The following is a 22,476-nucleotide window of genomic DNA, read 5'->3' as shown; positions in this document are numbered from 1 at the left end:
AGCGATATAAAGCAAGCAGGGAGCTAAACGTACCACAGCCGACAGTTTGGAAAATCTTACGGAAAAGGCTAAAGCAGAAGCCTTGCCGTTTACAATTGCTACAAGCCCTGACACCCGATGACAAAGTCAAACGCTTTGAATTTTCGGCGCGGTTGCAACAGCTCATGGAACAGGATGCGTTCAGTGCGAAACTTGTTTTCGGTGATGAAGCAACATTTTTTCTTAATGGTGAAGTGAACAGACACAATGTGCGAATCTGGGCAGTAGAGAATCCTCACGCATTCGTGCAGCAAATTCGCAATTCACCAAAAGTTAACGTGTTTTGTGCAATCTCACGGTTTAAAGTTTACGGCCCCTTTTTTTCTGCAAAAAAAACGTTACAGGACACGTGTATCTGTACATGCTGAAAATTGGCTTGTGCCACAACTGGAGACCGACAGCGCCGACTTCATCTTTTAATGGGATGGTGCTCCACGGCACTTCCATCATGATGTTCGGCATTTCTTAAACAGGAGATTGGAAAACCAATGGATGGTCGTGGTGGAGATCGTGATCAGCAATTCGTGTCACGGCCTCCACACTCTACCGACTTAACCCCGTGCGATTTCTTTCTGTGGGGTTATGTGAAAGATTCAGTGTTTAAACCTCCTCTACCGAGAAACGTGCCAGAACTGCGAGCTCGCATCAACGATGCTTTCGAACTCATTGATGGGGACATGCTGCGCCGAGTGTGGGAGGAACTCGATTATCGGCTTGATGTCTGCCGAATCACTAAAGGGGCACATATCGAACATTTGTGAATGCCTAAAAACAACTTTTTGAGTTTTTGTATGTGTGTGCAACGCATTGTGAAAATATCTCAAATAATAAAGTTATTGTAGAGCTGTGAAATCGCTTCAATCATTTGTAATATCCCTGTATTTGATGGGATTCACGTCAGATGATTTAGGTGGGCAAATCATTTGCTCCAATTATCCAGAATGTTCTACAAACTAACTGTGAACAGTTGTGGCCTGGTATCATGGTGCATCATTGTTTGGGAACATGAAGCCCATGAATGGCTGCAAATGGTCTCCAAGTAGCTGAACATAACCATTTCCAGTCAATGATTAGTTCAGTTGAACCAAAGGCTAAGTCCTTTTCGTATAAACAGAGCTCACACCATTATGGAGTTACCACCAGCTTGCACAGTACCTTGTTCACACCTTGGGTCCATGTCTTTGTGGGGACTGCACCAGACTCGAATCCTACCATCAGCTTTTACCTACTGAAATTGGGACTTACCTGACCAGGCCACAGTATTCCAGTCATCTAGGGTCTGACCAAAATGGTCTCAAGCCCAGGAGAGGCGCTGCAGTGATGTAGTGCTGCTAGAGAAGATACTAGTGTCAGTAATCTGGTGCCACAGGCCATTAATGACAAATTTCGTTGCACTTTCCTGACAGATATGTCCATCATACATTCCACATTGATTTCTGCAGTTATTTCTCGCATTGTTGCTTATCTGTTAGCACTGACAACTCTACGAAAATGCCAATGTTCTCAGTCAGTACGAGGTGGGACAATAAAGAAATGAGACTGATATGAAAAAAATGTTGCTTACCGTTTTAGTCAAGTTTAGTGTTGTTGCCTTCAAAGTAGTTCCTTTCTGATTGCACAAACTTCTTACAGCGCTTCTGCCATTGATGGTAACATTTCTGGAACTCATCTTCTGTAATATCCTCCAAGACCCTTGTCACAGCTTTTTGGGCATCTTGTGTTGTTTTAAAATGGTGTCCCTTGACCGCCGTTTTGACTCTTGGAGGCGGAGCTGTTCTAGGCTTTACACTCTGGACCCGCACGACCACTACGGTCGCAGGTTCGAATCCTGGCACGGGCATGGATGTGTGTGATGTCCTTAGGTTAGTTAGGTTTAAGTAGTTCCAAGTTCTAGGTGACTGATGACGTCAGATGCTAAGTCCCATAGAGCCCAGAACCATTTGACCATTTCTGACTCTTGGAAATAGAAGAAAGTCGCATGGAGCGATATCTGGTGAATAAGGTGGCTGTGGTAGTACTGAAATTTGTTTTGAGGTTAAAAATTGCTGTACTGTCAGAGCAGTATTGGATGGCGCAATATCCTGATGCATAATCCAATTATCAGCAATGTTGGCATGGACACGAAGAACTCTTTTACGAAGTCTTTCTGAAATTTCTTTGTAGTAATATTGGTTAACTGTTTGTTCAGGAGGCGCCCACTCTTTACGAACAATTCCCTTGGAAACCAAGAAGCACGCATTTCACTTTTGACTCTGACATGTGAGCCTTTTTTGCTCTGGGTGATCCTTTGAGCACCATTAAGAACTTTGGCGTGTTGTCTCTGGATCGTACTGAAAAAACCAACTTTCATTACCAGTGATAACACGGCTCAACAATTCTGGATTGATTTCAGTTTGCTCTAACAGATCGGCTGCCACATTTTTCCGTGTTTCTCGCTGTTGTGGTGTGACATTTTTGGGGACCATTTTTGCACAAATACTTCTCATGCCAAGATCTTCAGTTATTATTAGACAAACCATTTCTCAATTGATGTTCAGTTCTTCTGCAATTATTTTCATGGATAATCTTCGATTAGATCATACGAGTTCACGCACCCTGGAGAAGTTGGCATCCATCCGTGAGGTTGGTGGTCGGCCACTGCAGTCTTCATCTTCAACATTTGTTCTGCCTTTACTAAACATTTTACGCCAACGAAAAACTTCAGCTCTTGACATAACCTCCTCTCCAAAAGCCTTCTGAAGATTACCGTAAGTTGTCACCGCGTTTTCACCCAATTTAACACAAAAAGAAATAGCATACCATTACGCAATATTACACGGTTCGATTTTCGTGACGAGAGACACAAACACGTGTTAACTTACTACAGCACAACTCACGATTGAGCAGTTGCATCGACGTACCGCTTGGACTAGAAGCAGCTTATAGACCAAGGTCAAAGATATTGTGCCTACGCAAGCCTGCAGAGTTGCCACATCTCACAAAGAAAATCAGTCTCACTACTTTACTGTCGCACCTCGTAAGTGATGCCATCAGCCATTGTGCTGTACGTGGTGAGAGTTAATGCCTGAAATGTTGTATTCTTGGCACACACTGGATCTCAGGCTATTGAATGCCTGACAATTTCCATAATGGTATCTCATGTTCAAAATCAGTTATCCCTGTTATGCTCCCATAATTACATTGGAAACCTTTTCACATGTATCATCTGAGTAGAAATGACATCTCCACCCATGCATTTTCCTTTGATATCTTGTGAACACGGTACTACCTCCACCTGTATACATGTATAACACTATCGTGTGACTTGTTAGCTACTTACATTTTGCACCACACCTTTGGCTTTATCTATCAGTAATCTGAAAATTAATTTAAGGAATAAAATCAATTTTTCTCCAATATGTGACTATGGGCTTATAATATGGCTGACAATGTTTGGAAGTCAGTGGAATAGGTACATCCCATTTATGTTGCCATTTCCTCTCATAACGACTTGTCTTGTGTTGAAATGTTCTTAGTTTCCAACAATTTCTCGAATTTTATTGGTGAACAACCTCGTATTTCTTAAACTGAGTAATGTTCTTCTTAGTGGTTGCAGTATTTTGTAGTATTTATGTGCAGTTGTTACTGATAAAATATTTAGCAGTTTGAATTTTTGGCCTTTCTCATTGGTCATTATGTGAGTAGTCCTTTTCTGTATTATAAGTGCCTTTTTTGTGTTTACTGGGATTACAACAACTGTTTTGTACGACAATCAATTCGAAATGTGGAAACTAACTCTTTTAAGGATTCGAATTTTGATATAATTATCGAACCGTATCAGTGCCAAAGTTGGTGTGGCCATGGGACAGAATTCGTCTTTATTGGCCAGGTTTCTGATGATCGTACTTGCAGAGCTAGAAGTCTGTCAGTAGAACTTCCTCATAGAATCTCGACAGCACTGTTACAGTGGTGGGAGATGCAGATCTCATGACAGGTAGTACTGAGGAAAGTAGAGAGCTAGTCGAAGTGCCCTGGGAACCACAGGATGCCAGGGTGTATTGCCTTACCGAGCAACTGACTGAGGAGAGGCCATGTTATTATTTGTCTGCTACCAACAGCAACCCAACTGTAAAACTGCAGATTTCTTTATTTGACTGAGATGTACAGTCGATTAGTCACCTCCGTCTTTGCAATCCCCTTTCGGAGATTCGAATGGGGGACTATCCTGGGACCATATGAATGCATGGTTTTGCAGCAATATGAATTAATAAAATTTTCTCGGGCTTCCAGCCGCGTCAGGTGGTTAAAATCCCACGAGCTTTCGAGCGAGCTCTCCTCAGTCATTGTCAGGTGGTAAGACTGACTGCTGTGTCGCCGTGGCCGCGTCGTTACATAGCCGCGTGTCTGGTTGTGACGTCACTAGTGCTCTCTCCCTCGCCATACATGGTAATGTGTTCATCCCGCGTCCGGCGCGCCCATTTTAACCTCGCGATGGTCGGGTCCCAGGCTGTGCTGAGCTGCAAACCGCCGTCCTTGTTGATGGTGTTTTCAGAGGTTTTTATTTCGATAGCTTCTTTTATAACGCTATCCCAAAATCCCTTCGTCCACATAACGACAGATGTTTCGTCGAATAGAATTCGTTGTCCATTTTCTAAGGCGTGTTCTGCCACAGCTGGTTTTTCTGGATAGCGTAGGCGTAAACACCTCTCGTGTTCCGTCCGGCGTTGCTCCACAGTGCGTACTGTTTGGCCGACGTAGTAACAGCCACACTGACATAGTATCTTGTACACTCCAGGCGTTATGAGCCCTAGATCGTCCTTCACAGGACTCATGTGCTGTCGAATTTTTGCTGGGGGCCTGAACACCGATCAAATGTTACAGTGTGTGGTAGATAAGTAATGAGACTGGCCGCCGCGTGAGGCCCCAGTCGCTCGCAGGGCGGTCTCCACCTGTACGTCACGTGGTGGGGGATCTGAGGTAACAATAGAACCGGTTCGCAGTCGCGTCGGAGCTCTGGTGCAGTGAGGGTCGAGCTTCGCATATTACGTTGTTTGTGTGCCCGTGACACTTGTGAAAACGCTGAAGATGGATCGCTCGATAGAACAGCGGTATGCAATCAAATTTTGCTTTCGCTTGGGCAAAACTGCTCCGGAAACTTTTGCTATGATTACGTAGGCCTAGAAAGAAGACTCCCTATCAAGAGCTCAAGTGTTTCGGTGGTTTAATGAATTTAAAAACGGGAGGGAATCCGCTGAAGACATGAAACGATCTGGACGCCCTTCAACGAGTCGTGTGGATGAAACGGTGGCCAAAGTGAAAGAACTCCTGGACTCCGACCATCGTTTAAGTCTCAAAATGATCGCCGATGAGGTCTCCGTGAATAAATTTACGGTTCACCAAATTGTTACGCAAGATTTGATGATGAGGAAAGTTTGCGCAAAATTGGTTCCCCGAGTGCTCACCGCCGAACAAAAGCAACAACGAGTGGACGTTTGCCCTGAGATGTTGAATGATTTGGAAAATAATCCACACTTTTTAGACAACGTAGTAACAGGCGACGAATCGTGGACATTCCAGTACGACCTGGAGACGAAAGCCCAGAGCTCGGAGTGGCACACACCGGCATCCCCGCGGCCGAAGTAGGCAAGAATGTCAAAGTCCTGCATCAAGAAAATGCTGATTGTGTTTTTCGACAAGCGGGGGTTAATTCACAAAGAGTTTGTCCCTCAGGGGAAGACTCTCAATGCCGAATTCTACAAAGAAGTCCTTCAGCGATTGCACAGAGCCGTCAAACGGAAGCGACAGGACCTTGCTCAACGCTGGCGTCTCCACCACGACAACGCTCCGGCGCACACAGCATTCCTCGTGACCTCCTACTTGACCCGAATTGGAGTTGAAGTTTTGCCACAGCCACCATACAGCCCTGACTTGAGTCCTCCTGATTTCTTCCTATTTCCGAAGGTCAAAAGATGCCTGAAGGGTCATCGTTTCGACGATATTCCGAACATCCAACGTGCTGTCACGAAGGCACTAACTGGGATAACTCAAACGGACTACAGTGGGGCCTATGAAGCTTGGAAAACGCGCTGGCAACGTTGTGTCGACGCCCAAGGCGAGTACTTTGAAGAATATTAACGTTTTGTACAAATTGGATCAATAAATTTGTTTTTCTAGACTGAGTCTCATTACTTATCTACCACACCCTGTATATATCTTCAGGAGCCGACTAATCTTTCCCGACACTGTAGCACAGAAAGGCAAAAACACAAGTATCTTGCTTTCTTCTTCAGTGGTGTTCTCTTCTCTGTTGGTGTGTTTCTTGCGTGTCACATCCACGTTCAGGACCCCAGCAAAAATCCGACACCACATGAGGCCTGTGAAGGACGATCTAGGGCTTAGAATAGAACACCTGGAGTGCACAAGATACCATGTCAGTGTGGCTGTTACTACGCCGGCAAAACAGTACGCACTGAGGAGCAACGTCGGACGGAACACGAGAGTTGTTTACCACTACGCTATCAAGAAAAATCAGCTGTGGCAGAACACGCCTTAGAAAATGGACACCGAATTCCATTCGACGAAACATCTGTCGTTATGACGACGAAGGGATTTTGGGATAGCGTCATAAAAGAAGCTATTGAAATAAAAACCTCTGAAAACACCATCAACAAGGATGGCGGTTTGCAGCTCAGCACAGCCTGGGACCCGACCATCGCGAGGTTAAAACAGGCGCGACGGACACGGGATGAAAACATTGCCACATATGACGAGGAAGAGAGCACTATAGTGCGCATCATTTATGTTGGCGGCCGAGTTTAGGTTCGTTCTGCGCATCTGACGTCACAAAACACAGTCGGCCAATGAACAGAGAACGACGTTGCCAGAGCTCGACTGCAGTGCAGAGCACAGACGAGTGTCTTTAGTTTTAGAAACGTTCAGTCATAAATAAAGTAATAGAACAAAAGCAATGTCTTGATAGCAGACTTTATTTTATAGAAAGTTTGGAAAAAGCATTCTTTATACCAATTGCGTCATATTCTATTAATTTATTAAACCAAACAAGCAATAAGACTCCTAATTCAGGCGATAGCAAGGAAAAGTGTTTGTATCAATCTCACGAACCGCTTTTTCGCAATAAAGAACAAGAGTCCTCATGGAGTTACATTGTGAGAAGAGCTGCATTAGCATAACGGTTAAGGTGTCGGGCTACTAAGTGAGAGGTTATGGGTTCAAACCTTTACTTCATGAACTGCACGCTCCCCCCTAAACGTAAGCTTGCGAACTATGCTATACTATGGCGCTGCTTCTCTTGGCGCGTGCAACTGGCAATGCAGCAATCTCCCGCGTCTGGGCGGGCATGCGCGAGCCGCCAAGATAAAGGAATTGAACTATAGTGACGTCACAACCAGCAGTGCGGCTATATGACACGGCCACGGCGACACAGCAGTCAGTCTTACCACCTGACAATGACTGAGGAAGCTCGGTCGAAAGCTTGTGGGATTTTAACCACCTGACGCGGCTGGAAGTCCGAGAAAATTTTATTATCCCGAGACCTTTTGTTAATCGGCATCATCTTCATAATGAAGTTAAGGAATTCTGCCACCTAGGCAGCAAAATAACCCGTGACAGACAGAGCAAGCAGGACATCAAAAGCAGACTAGCACTGGCAACAAGGGCGTTCCTGGCCAACAGAAGTCTACTAGTATCAAACATAGGCCTTCATTTGAGGAAGAAATTTCTGAGAATGTACGTTTGGAGCACAGCACTGTATGGTAATAAACATGGTCTCTGTGTAAACCAGAACAGAAGGGAATTGAAGCATTGGAAATGTGGCGCAAACAGACAAATGTTGAAAATAGATAAGGAACGAGGAGATTCTTCTGCAGAATCGGAGAGGAAAGGAATATATGGAAAACACTGACAAGAAGAAGGGACAGGGTGATAGGATATCTGTGAAAACATCAGGGAATAGCCTCATCGGACTAGAGGCAGCTGTAGAGGGCAAAAACGGTAAAGACGGAGATCGGAATACATTCAGCAAATAATTTGACGACATGGGTTGCAGTGCTCTTAGATGAAGAGGTTGACACAGGAGAGGTATTTGTGGAGGGCCACAATGAATCAGTCAGAAAACATGACTTCAGAAAAAATACAGTCGACACACGTAATAGCAGCATCGCTTCTAACAAAGTATTGACTACAACATTGAAATCTGATGGTCCTATCTAAATCCTACATAAATGCTACATTTAAAATAAATTGCTTACTACGAGATGGCTTATTGACACTTGTATAAAATGAGGTATTTCTTAAAACATTAGCGGAGAAATACATCGGCTGTCACATCCACTTTTGTTTCTTACATGTTTGGGGATTACTAAAAACACCCTAACACTTATTTTCGATCTCTTGTTTTCTGCAGATTGTTAGTTTCAGATTAGTCATTAAAACAAATGTATTGTCAGATGAAAAATGCGTATGAAAATTCTCCAGCGCTCCTCCCAGCGTCCACCTTGGACCCGGCGTCAATGGCGTCGTTGACATCATCATTGCCGCCGTCAGACCAGCTCAGGAAGAGGGTGGGTACATTTGCACGGTTTATCTGGTCGACATTACCCTTATGCCCAGTTTACACTAGCAAGTTATTGCAGCAATTTACTTGCGCGGAGGAACTTGCCATGTGATTTGCAACTGTAAACATATCGCCAAGTCGACTTGCGACCGTAGTAATTTATTGCAGAAGTGACTTGCTGCACGTTTTCCGCTTCCGGTGTGAACACCACGCAAGAAGTATCTGCAAGTAACTTGCGGCTTTTAGGATTTATTTCTATTTCCTGCAAGTAGGAAGCGCAAGTTATAGTAAGTATGTCGTCTGCATAACACTCATATTTAAAATTTTACTTAATGTGGTGACTTAATTTTATGCAACCATCTTACGTATTAAATGCAAACAAATTTCAGAAATGGAGGAGAAACAGGAATGGATGAAGCAGGATACAGAACATTTTATTGAAGCCGTGGAGAGATACCCCAAAATACGGAACGTGCATAACTGAGAATTTAACAATAGAGTGAAGATGTGTGCATAAAATGAAATCTCGTCGATAGTCGACACATCTATAAAAGAAGTACATAGAAAGTAGCAGAACTTCAAGACACAACCCCTTTGCCACCTGCATCCACTCGCTTGTTGTTTTAGGAGTCTAGAAAAAGACGATGTGTAATTATTACATGTTCTATTTACTTAGCTTGTCACTTTCCATTTTATGAGCATTAGAAAAAAAAATTTTATAGGCATATCATTCTGTAAAATGCAGTTCATTTCGATAAAAATTTAATTTCATTGTTGTGTTTTCACATACCTTCAAATAATTTTCCCTTTTCAAGACGTTATAAATGGCTCTACATACATCGGGTACGATCAGAGAAATCGTGCTGACGGGAATATAAAACAAGTACATTAGGGACCTGTATGAGTCTCCTACAAAGAAAAGATTTCAAAATTCAAACTTTTTTTGGTTGTATGTTTCACATAAATAAATTAAATGTCTATTTTATTAGTAGCTCACCGGTAGCTATAAATCATAGAGTGACTAGCAAACGTTCCTTTGCTGAAATAGCAGTACCGAAGTTTGTGTCTCGTTTTGATATGACAGGCGCTATTAACATCAACAAATACTACAGATCATTTGAGGACATTCTGCAAAAGTTTTCAAAAGTATCCATGCTCTCGATACTAATTTCAGGCACCATTTTGCGATCTTCTCATTATCTACTCTCTAACCCAAATACTTCTCATTTTCTTTTCACGTTTTGCATTACAATTACAAGAGCTGCAGCATATCTCACCCGCCTACTTGTCATTTTACACTTCGGCTGGCACTCGTAGTGGTACTGAAAGCATATGTAAACAGTATCAGCAAGTTGTCGACGCAAGTTTCTTGCCAAAGAACTTGCGGAAGAATCTTGCTTAATTCTTGCGCTGCTGTGTAAACACAGCTGCAAGCGACTAGCAATAACTTGCAGCAATAACTTCTGCAAGCGACTTGCTAGTGTAAACCCAGCTTTAGAACGCAGGACAGGTGTCAGGGCGCGGACAAAAGCTCAGCATCGGTCCCAGTTTTTTCTTGTACGATGACTCCCTACATGACAATGGTGTGTTGCATTTTTGGGAACATGATTGTGTAGTCATAAAGCATCGGCTGCGAACCGATCAGGTCAGCGCCACAAAACGGCATCGAGAAAGCGCTGACCTGCGCACCTGTGGAAAGGGAAGGCAGTGCCCCACCTCCAGGCAAACAGAGTTCAGCGCCCCCTGTCAACGCTGATTTAACCTACTGTCCATCGCTAGTCGGCCCCAGATCGGTAACAGACTTTGAGAGCATCAGTACTGAGTAATAGGAAGATGATACTTAGCCTGTGTTCTGCGAGTATAATAGGGTATACAAGTAACTGCATATAGGAGGCACAGGAGCACACCTTTCTTCCCCTTTTAGAAATAAAAAGTTCTATTAATCTGAAAGTGTTTTATACAGATCCTCTTGGATTCCTGCCACCAGCCAACACAACTTCTCTCCTTCCTCGTTTGTGTCAGTACTGACTTGCACAGGAGCCGACACAACAATTAAGATGTATATTTTCTTTTAATAGTTCTAATCTATACATAACTGAACACACTGGAGGAAAGTCAGAGAACACTACTTAGAATTAGGTTCAGTAATACATGAAAAAAGATGTGTAGATGACATAGTTGATTTAGATTGAAGTAAAAGTATTGGGATCATGTCAAGGAGAATGAACAAAGTTACTGGAAACCAATTTGACATAAAAATAGTAAAATCGAAAACAAAAGTAAATGTCTTTACGAAGTAGACTAACCCATAGTTGGAGTACACATAGCTGCTCACCTACTTGAACAGATTTGCTCACTTACTCATCTAGGAGATAAGATTGCTGAAATGGAGCAAAAGGTGCCTTCTGTAAAAACAACAGTCTACAAATCAGATAAGCCTTGTGAAAAAATATGTTGGGAGTCACATTTTATGCTTCTGAGTCCTGGGATTCTTCATAGATTTGGTGTTATATGCACACTCTCATAATCAAAAGGACTGAGATGATCACACATGATGTCCCCATAACAGCACATAAAATGTTTACAGAAATCAATTACACATAGAAGTGAGCAAATCATTGGTTATAACGAGCGTATGAAGGTAAGAGCCATAACAGTGGAATGCATTGGTGGAAAAAGAACTGAAAGAATATGACCACTTTGGAACATGAATCAAATTATGGAAGATGTCAGGTGTAAAAGAAAGAAGAGTCGTAGATATACATGAGAATCTGAGACTTCTGTTAATCATATTGGCTAGGTTATTGTCAATCAGGACTACGATTTTCACTGTAGTAAGGAAACTAGCAATTACTGCAGACTTTTTAATTTAAATGATCGACTTTGATCATGTCATTCCTGCAATTTAGTTGTGTAATATAACCGACTGTAATATCTCTTCTATGAATCTATCTCTATATTCTATGCTTTAGCAACGAAGGTTCTTCATTAGTATGAAGCAAGAGCTTCAAAACAGCTGCATAAAGCAAAATCATAACTTTGAAGAATTGTTTCATTGTACTTTTCCAAGGCTCTCCCATCTAAAATTAATAAGATTCCTGTGGTTTTATAATTTGTGTGCAGAGTTGATAAAGCTACTGCATGTGTAGGCAGTGATAAATTCAGTCAAAAATCAATGGCGTAAATATGTGAACTTTTTAACATATTCTCATGATTCTTCTTACGCTGATAAGAAGGAAATATAAACACACACTTTCCTCATAGAAGATACGAAGCAGTATTCTTTAATAAACAGGCATATGGGTTATAACAAATGACAGAGATAACAATACATATCACAAGTCCATTTTTTGTGATAATCTGTAAAAAAAAATGTAAGTTCAACATGTTACAAAAACTAACATCAGTTATGTTTGAAATTAGGTAATAACTGAAAATTGAAAACAAGAAATTATGTAAATGTCTCCTTTTTGCCTTCCTCATCAACATAACTAGTCCAGCAACACATGGCACATTTCTTGTTAAGTATCAAGGTTCATACACACATTAAATCGCAGTTAAGTAATGCAGATCCACCGCAGAGGAAGCAATACTCCTAACCCGTCAGTCTACTGGACTGCACTAGAGATTCTGACATATTCACCTCACGCTAGAAAGTGGGCTAATTAAAATTCTTTTTTTCCATTCGACACTGTGCCCATATATCATTTGCGACCTTTGCAATACATAATAAAAGATAAATGAATTAACTGAAACTTATATCAAAAGACTAACAATTAGTTCAATATTTGGTACAGATGGGAACTGAAATGGCAGTAAACTTAGCTATAACGCCTCTGAAAGGTTGTGTTACACATAATGGAGAACTACTGCTAATAAATCTGTCTGCTGGAGATGCAGGACAATTCTTGTCAGCAATTTGATGGCGACAGACTTATAATGATCCAATAGTAAAGGGATGTACATTGGTTCTCACCGGATTATGCACTGCAAAATATCTGGAGCACAGCCATCATGGCTTAGTTTTGTATTTGGAAGACAGACATCTGACAACGAAATGGTTGGTACACATTGTTTAATGGGTTGTGTGGCACAATATTAAAAGTATTTTGCTTGATGATAAACAGAAAATAAAAGCAAATGAGGAAAGGGAGAGCATGATGTAATTAATTATACCAATTATAACGTGTCTCAAATCAATTTCAACTGTGTTCCATGACTCTGGCAGATACATCACCAACCATGTACAGAAACGGAAACACTGCACAAAATATTGACATTTAGTACGAAAAGCTTAAAGTTGATTGAGCATCAGTTGTTAGTCACACACAGAAATGCAGTTTCTTTGCATTTAGTCTTTAAATACACTTTCGTTCTCCATGTCACACTGTTCATTTAATGCAGTGTGCGTCTGGTCAGATTTAATACGAATGAATCATTGGTTCAGTTCTCAGAAAAACAAAGTGGCAACATGATAGCCTCAATTCAGTGTATACACACCCCTGAGTGAAACACACTTGCCATAATGCGTCAAAACACGTCATAAAATAGCAGTCATTCAGAGAGGTTGATAATTATGGTCTCACATAAAGCAGGCAACAGTTGGGACTAGTTGTGATGCGTATTTACAAAAAGTCTTGTGCCTATGTCAAGTTATCTCCAAATATTGCTACGTCAGAGATGTCACCTAGTCGAAGAGCTCGAGTCGATGTCACTGGTTCTCGGCAGAGGTCGACGTTTTATATACTTTATCGGCAACCTCACCAATCCTGACGAGGGCTCTTTCTGAAACCCCGACACTCCTGTCGCCGAAGAACTCGTAGTGGAGCTCCACGCAGCTGGTCGAGAACGTGACCACGAGACTGCAGGTTCCGACTGTGGAATGGGTGTCTGAACCCCTGCGGACACGACTGGTCCTTTGGAGGAGGGTACTGTTGTTGACAACTGTGGTGTGGAGGCCGCCCACGTTGCTGGGGACCGTGTAGCAGCTAGAGCAGGTGTTGACGTCATCAGATGCACTGCGCTTGAGGTGCACAAAGGGCTTGCCAACTGCACTGGCATCCACAACGGACCACTCGATATCCAGTCGAACATCGGAAGCTTTGGCTCTGTCGTAGTACCAGTAATAGGTGGGAAAACAGACGCTGCTGCAGGCCACGATGGTGCCGGCAGTCGAGCTGAGGCGCAAGTATATGTCACAGATGAAACTGGAAATGAATCTGAAGCGCGTGAACTGAACTGTGAATGCATGTTACCTGATGCCACAGGCTGGTTTGGACAAGTGTTTGGTGTCCACGATACCACATTCGGTTCTGAGCACGGTGGCGGTGACTTCCTCCGCGATGAAGACCGCGGGATCTCGAGCTGATGTGTCCACATACTCTGCGGCACCAGCGGTCTTGCACCACGCGAGACTCCCGGCACGGCCTCTGATTTGTCCGTCACGTTTTTACACAATGATGCTGACGGTACAGTCTGGACAGTGAGACTACCAGACGGAGCATTTGGTGTGTGTCTCGAATGTGAGGTCGAGCATATCGGTGCCTGCGATGTGACAGATTTTTCAAAGTTTCCACATACCCAGCCAGCAGACGACTGTGTTTGTGTTACACAGCATGAAACAGAAGGTGAAGATGAATACACCACGGGGAAACTGGCTGTTGTATGTACAATAGTCATAGGACTGAGAAATGAAATTGGTTGAAATGAAGGCGAATGTGGTGTGAGAGACAATGAGGATTGTCTCGAAGAAGGTGCCAATGATCTTTGTGGAATTTGTTCAAATTCTGCATGTATTGGCTGTGAAGACATTTTTGGTGACTGCAACACTGTCGATGGCACGGAAAATGACGGATTTCTTGACTGCGTGTAAAATCCATTTTGTGCACCAGTTACTGCTAAATGTGAGGCACACGGATTATGTTCCATTAGGCAGCTTGTTGCCTCTGTCTGACGTCTATCATACTGTCCCAGAGATGTCATCGAGAGTGTGTGTGGAGGTAGTGATGGCCAAGATGGAGATATTGACGTGTGTGCCAGTTGTATCTCTGAACTCGATTCAAAGAAGACCGATCTCGACTGAAACTTGGTAGAAAGCGTCGGTGCCATCATTGCACGTGTATTTCTTTTCAGTACCCTCACTGACGACGACTCTGAAGGTGGCAGAATTCCCGATGGCAAACTTTGTGGCACAGGCGAAGACTTTTTTAACATTCTGGGTGGAGTTTTTTCAGTTTCTTGTGACACTGGTGATTCTTCTGATGACAATGACAGCTGTGTCACTGAGGAAGTCAGACGAGAAGGTGAATATCTCGGTAACCTGTCTACCGATATTCCTCGACTCGGCCACAATTTTGATGACTCAAATGAGGACAGTGGAAAGTCCACTGGCCGCACCCCTGTGTGTTCTGGAGCTGTGTCTAATATTGCTGCGTCTGCACTGGCTGTAGCTGGAGATCTTCTCATTGTTTCAGGAGACACCGCCAGCACTGGTACCGATTTCACAGCCGTACTCTGCATCTGTGGCCATACTTGCGATCTCTCTGAAGATCTTCGGAAATTCCACGAACCTCCCTGGGTTGCTGTCGGAGTTAAGCCTGGTGTTCTCGATGTCGGCAACGACTTATTAGGCCACACTAATAACACTGGTGCATTTTTTGTGGATTCGTTTAATTCTTTTGTTGATATCTGTGATCCGGATACAGATGCTGTTGTCATTTTTACTAAATTCGATGAGATTACTGAAGGACTAGTGCCATTAAGCGATGGTGGCATTGTTGAAGGTGATGTTAACACTGGTGAATGTCTCTGTGGCGACAAAGGCGTTCTCACTTCTTCTAGTCCCGAAACGCATTTTGACGAGTTGCTCGGCAGTCTCTCTGTCATCTCACATGGCTCAGGTAATATCGAAGAATTTTCCAACCTTGTTGAAGAGCCAGATGATTGCGTGAATCGATGTTCTGACATATACGGTTCTATTATTGGTGAGAATAATGGAACATCTGGAGCTCTTTTTCTTTCCCAGTTAGCAGGTGACTTCTTCGGTAGTGATATTGCACCCACAGACCTCGACTGTCTCAAATGCTTAGACAGCATCCTCTGACTCGCAGATGGTGGTTCAGACTCCTTTTTTGTTAAGTACCTTGGCAATAAATGGGTCCTCTTTGGCTGCAGTTTTAATTCAGTTGGCCAAGTTGCTGACCGGGTCAGTTTTACATCCGACTTTAAAAATCTCGTCGAGCTAAATGGCGGTGTTGGCGATAGTGATTTTGGTGTGGATTCTATCGAAGAACTTGTATCAACTGCTGGAGATTTTGAAAATTCTGAGCGTTTCCACTCTAATCTCTTTCCTGACAATGAAACAGCTGGTCTGAGTGGTGGCTGCCCTTGTAATTTTCTCAGCTTGACAGACTGGCCTGTAGATCGTATTGACGAACTGTGAGACTTTTCTGGTGTCTGAGATGACGAAACTGACGAATTTGTCGATCTCGGAGTACATTTTTGGGCCGCTGACTTCGTTTCCGACTTTCTAGGTTCCTTACTTCGCGGTACTGCTCCCGCTAACTGCTCTTTCAAAACGGGCAAAGACATAGCCAGCTCTGTCGGCGAAGAGAGAGATGCTGATGATGACTGTGTAGATCTTGTAGGTGATATGCCTGATGTCTCCAAAGAATCTGTCCACTGTGATGATCTTTCACTCAATGGTGACGAGTCTGCTGAACTCTCTAGTGAGCTTTCCATATTTTTTGATACACTTGTCGTCTTTGTGGGCAAGCTTTCTAATACCTGATGTTGCACAGAGTTCCCCTGCACTCTCGGAGGCGGTCTCGATATTTGTGTCGATGTAACTTGCTTGGGCATCAATGGCCATACCGTCAACTTGGTTTCTGAGGCCACCGAAGTCGAATCTGTTGATCTTGCAGAGGAATCAGAAGACATTTGTGAGAATTTATTCTGTCGGTTTGGCCACTTCACTGATCTAGGTGGCCATCTCATTGACTGTTGAGACTGTCCCAGACCAGTTGTAGACTTCCTTACTGTTCTCGATGAACTGTTTCGCACCTCTGGATTCCCTGCAAAGTTTTTTGAAGTATTTCCACAAGCTGTTGGCTTTCCACATGAAGCGAACGTGGCACCTGACGTAACTGGCTTACTGTATGACGCAGTATACAACTTCACAGATGACACAGATGTGCCATGCGATCCTTTTGACAACATTTCAGCTGGGGGCGCTCCTGTAATTTGTGCTGAAGACAGTACCACCTGATTTTGCGAATGTGTTGGTGTCTGCACAGTTGGTGCTGAAAATGTCGTGACTGAGACTGGTAGCCACATTTCTGAACAGGCAGTCGGTTGACACTTACTTGTTACTGTCAGTGGTGCATTTGATGCCAATGACGAATCCCAACGTTTCGGCCATCTCAGAGACCTCGGGGGCCATGCTGGCACTCCCGGAGGTCTCATCGACACGGAGGACGATTTCTGTGAGGGCTTCCTCTCGATCAGGTTACCCGTACGTATTTTCTCAGACGGTGGAAACTTGCTGGACGAGGAGGGTGATTCTCGCAGCGAGCAAACTGGTCTATTTCGTGACCAAACATATCTCGTTAGAAAAACGGCTGGTTGCTTTGTTGTCATGGTCGGTGGTGATTTCAAAAGTCTTGGCGACAACTTCCCTGACTGAGTTGTTGACACATTACTTAGCCGTGCCTGTGACATCGCCAATGGCAGCTGGCAACCGACATGCAAGGTTGCCCAGAACACTTGACTCCACTGACTTTTTTATGTGAATTCTTGCCTGTACCATCTGGAAAACAGAAAAGGGCATTTTACTTAAATGAACTTGGTTAGATTTTCTAAAATGTAACAAAATCATACTGATCGAAATTTAGACTGTGTCATTTACATAAATGCATTAATTGGTTGTTGAGGATCACAAAGTTGAATAAAGTCACGTCAGTGAAAGAAGGAACTTACGTTAAAAAAAATTGCAGTGATACTAATGCAGAAAGTGATTTGAGTGACTAGGGTTTTCTTGATTATTACAACAAAAGTAGTTACAAATAATTACTTCAGAGTTCAAAGTAACAATACCTATACCAAACGGATGTTGTTTTGGTTTTGGGTACATAGTAGGCTACACTTCAAAATATATAATATACAAAGAATTTATATACCTCATATCCTGTTAATAATATCACTGAAGATAATTCAGATTTAATAAAATTTTCTCAGCTCAATTAACACGTTCATAGACTTACAGAAACTTATAATTAATCTGTAACTGAATGTAGAAAACATGGGATATCACTATCACCCCTCTAGCAAAAGACCATGTTACAATATACATTACTGTCAAATAATGTGGCTGTAAAGTAAGTACTGGAAGAAGATCAGTAACAGTCCACAAGTAAAACTTCTACACATGAAATCGTTCTTGACAGTGTATCCGACATATGAGTGTGAGTAGTTTCCTATGATTTCTTTATATTTATCATGTCAAGTATTACTGCTGCAACTGTATAGGTTCGATGTTTTGCACCTAGTTACACTGTTTTACAGTCTTTAGCATCTGCCAACAGCCACTAGCACCTTTCCTAAAGATTAATAATAGTACACTTGACAGGCTTAATGCCGACGCCTTAATGTTCACAAAACTTTATTGTGAAGTACAAATTTTATAGTTGCCAGTAAATTATATATACTTATTTATCATTAATCATTCACGAAATTTATTTGCAACTGTGGGACATTTCTGATGGTCAATCCTGGAAGTGTGCTCCGATGGCCAGAGTGATGAGTCCCAGTCTGCCACAAAAATTTTCATGTGTCCCCAACAGAATCTGCAGTTGCAAATAAATTTTTTGTTAAATTTCGTACAGCTGCAAGATCGTCACCAATGTTTGTCTCTACAGACACTCTCAATAGTAGGTATTACAAAATTAACAATAGTTATGCTAATATTGAATACATCTGTCTCATTGAAACCTTGTGGCACAAATGGAAGTTGTGAGCGATGAGATTCTACATAGTATGGCACATGGGAGTTAGGACCGGTCCTGGAAGCATGCTCAAATAGCCAAAAGTGTTTAAGGTGACTGGGAAATCTGTGTTTGAGTCCCAGTCCAGCACAAAATTTTAGTTGTCACCAATAGGTAATATTTTCATTCCTAATGCAGTTAATATCGGAAAGATTCGGCAATTATGAATAAATTTCCTAAATTTAGTAGAGCTCGAAGATAGTCACCAATGTCTGTTTCTTCAGAAATAGTTAAAAATATACAGATTATTCATTGTCATGAATGTCATTATATTGTAAAGTTATGTTTACACAATAAATTCTGGGGGCACTGACATCATGAAGAAAAAGGAGAGAAATAAAGAGGGCTTGGTCGTCAATTGGGAAATATTCAAAAGTAAATTCAAATGCACTTGAAACCACCATATGCCACCAATGAAAGGCAGGAAGGAAGGAAGAGTACAGTTTTGTGTTCTATCAACAGTGGGATTCAAAATGGTTCAAATGGCTCTGAGCACTACGGGACTTAACATCTGAGGTCATCAGTCCCCTAGAACTTAGAACTACTTAAGCCTAACTAAGCTAAGGACATCACACACATCCATGCCTGAGGCAGGATTCGAACCTGCGACCGTAGCAGTTGCGGGGTTCCGGACTGAAGCGCCTAGAACCGCACGGCCACCGCGGCTCTGGGATTATTGGAGACAGAAAACAAACATAAGACTGAACAGGGATGAGAATGGACACAGTCCTTTTCAAAGGAACACTTCAGCATCTTAGTACATTTAGGGAAACCGTGGAAATCCCAAATCTATATGGCAGGACAGGGATATGAATACTGATCTTTCTAAATGTGAGTGTAATACCTTAACCACTGCGCTATCTAGCTCACAAACTGAGGCAGCAATTAAATATAAAAGTCAAAAGCAGGGAACGCAGGACAATACGATCTCACACCATGTTACTCTGCTAACCATTAAAATTTGATATACAAGAAATATCAAATTGGCATGAAGTGTACTACACACTTGGGCATGCGAATTATTTGCATTTTAGTACAAGTGAACGAAAAAGGCAACACTAACATTATCTACATTCTTGATGTAAGTAGAGAATACATAGCAGTTTGAAGGGTTCTCAGGTGTCCAGCCGAATACTATCTTCCAATGCCCACGATATTTTGGCGAATAACCATTCTGCCACCAGCAGGTAGTGCTGAGGCAATGGTCTGTCCGCTCTGCCGCTAGAATCTACCCCTCGTGGGTTGAGGTGCAATTCCTTGCGCCGATGACATGCTGTCTGTCCGGCAGTGGGGGAAGCGGAGCTGGGGGCCACAGTGACTTTGGCGGCCATGGCGAAATGATCTCGGCTCCACTTTCACTGTTGCTCCTTGATAGAGTTTAGTATTGTTTCCCAGGCCTTACTGAGATGGTAACCAGTATCCCTGTTGACGAGGGTGTCTGTTACGCAAATTTCTATGGCTTCTTTGAAGCTGTAGTCCCAGTAGTTATTTGTAGAGGTTATTATCTTTGTCTCGTCATAATTCACTGTGTGACCAATGCTTATGCAATGTTCTGCTAGGACATATAGGATCAGTTGGCCAAGGCAGGTGTAGCATTGGTGTTCTTTGCAGTGGTCACAGGGAGCCCTGTCTCTCTGATATGTGGACCACATATTCACTACCGGCCATTAAAATTGCTACACCAACAAGAAATGCAGATGATAAACGGGTATTCATTGGACAAATATATTATACTAGAACTGACATTAGATTACATTTTCACGCAGTTTGTGTGCACAGATCCTGAGAAATCAGTACCCAGAACAACCACCTCTGGCCGTAATAACGGCCTTGATATGCCTGGGAATTGAGCCCAACAGAGCTTGAATGGCGTGTACAGGTACAGCTGCCCATACAGCTTCAACACGATACCACAGTTCATCGAGAGTAGTGACTGGCGTATTGTGACGAGCCAGTTGCGCAGCCGCCATGGAGCAGACGTTTTCAATTGGTGAGAGATCTGGAGAATGTGCTGGCCAGGGCAGCAGTCGAACATTTTATGTATCCCGAAAGGCCTGTACAGGACCTGCAACATGCGGTCGTGCATTATCCTGCTAAAATGTACAGTTTTGCAGGGATCGAATGAAGGGTAGAGCAACGGGTCGTAACATAACCTGAAATGTAACGTCCATTGGTCAAAGTGCCGTCAATGCGAACAAGAGCTGACCGAGACGTGTAACCAGTGGCACCCCATACCATCACGCCGGGTGATACGCTAGCATGGCGATGACGAATACACGCTTCCAATGTGCATTCTCCGCGATGTCGCCAAACATGGATGCGACCATCGTGATGCTGTAAACAGAATCTGGATTCATCCGAAAAAATGACGTTTTGCCATTCGTGCACCCAGGTTCGTCGTCGAGTACACCACCGCAGGCGCTCCTGTCTGTGATGCAGCGTCAGGGGTAACCGCAGCCATGGTCTCCGGCTGTTAGTCCGTGCTGCTGCAAACGTCGTCGAATTGTTCGTGCAGATGGTTGTTGTCTTGCAAACGTCCCCACCTGTTGACTCAGGGATCGAGACGTGGCTGCACGATCCGTTACAGCCATACGGATAAGATGTCTATCATCTCGACTGCTAGTGATACGAGGCCGTTGGGATCCAGCACGGCGTTCCGTATTACCCTCCTGAACCCACCGATTCCATATTCTGCTAATAGTCATTGGATCTCGACCAACGCGAGCAGGAACGTCGCGATACGATAAACCGCAATCGCAATAGGCTACAATCCGACCTTTATCAAAGTCGGAAACGTGATGGTGCGCATCTCTCCTCCTTACACGAGGCATCACAACAACGTTTTACCAGGCAACGCCGGTCAACTGCTATTTTTGTATGAGAAATCGGTTGGAAACTTTCCTCATGTCGGCACGTTGTAGGTGTCGCCACCGGCGCCAACCTTGTGTGAATGCTCTGAAAAGCTAATCACTTTCATATCACAGCATCTTCTTCCTGTAGGTTAAATTTCGCGTCCGTCTGTAGCACGTCATCTTCGTGGAGTAGCAATTTTAATGGCCAGTGGTGTAATTAAAACACATATAACAACCTCGTTGACAATAGAATCTAAGACAATACTGGCAACATAATCAACACATATTTTATACCAGAAAGAATTTACGTGTGGGAGAAGTAAAGGTACAATAAAGGTGTCTCCCAAATTCTTCATCACTACCACAAGCATCTTTGTATCGTCTGTTATTCCGTAACTCTGTAGAATCAGTTCGACAATTTGAAACCAAGTCTGAGGTTAGTTTGGCTGGGATGGTGGTAATTCAGGAATGATTCCTGAACTCAGTAGCTTGTCAACGAATACTTATTGGTAGGGTACTGTTTTGCCAGATTCAGATGGTAAAAGTTCTTGACACACTCGTGGCGTAATAGTATACTGCACCAGGAGAGTGACAAGAACTTTCGCTGTCCGAACCAGGAAGAATGATACCATGCCAACAAGAATTCGCCGACAAGCCACTGAGATCAGAAATCTTTCCTAAATTACCACTTTTCCCGTCGAACCAACCTCAGACTTGGTTTCAAATTGTCGAATTAATTGTACCGAGTTACGGAATAACAGACAACAATCTAAAGTTCGTGACAGTACTGAAGAATTTGGCAGACGCCTTTATTGTACCTTTACTTCTCTCACAGGTACAGCCATCCTGGTATAAACTATGTGTCGATTCTGTTGCCGCTGTTACGAGGGTGGTTTGAAAAGTTCTCGGAATCACCACAAGAGGTCAGCGCTAGCGCAACGAGTTGTTCACGTGATATTCATTCGACTGTTGTCTGTAAACACGTGCCACGTCA

The sequence above is a fragment of the Schistocerca cancellata genome, chromosome 11 (assembly GCF_023864275.1).
Source record: "Schistocerca cancellata isolate TAMUIC-IGC-003103 chromosome 11, iqSchCanc2.1, whole genome shotgun sequence".
In the NCBI taxonomy this organism is placed as follows: domain Eukaryota; kingdom Metazoa; phylum Arthropoda; class Insecta; order Orthoptera; family Acrididae; genus Schistocerca; species Schistocerca cancellata.
The sequence above is the reverse complement of the archived record's forward strand: the minus strand, read 5'-3'. Positions refer to the sequence as shown.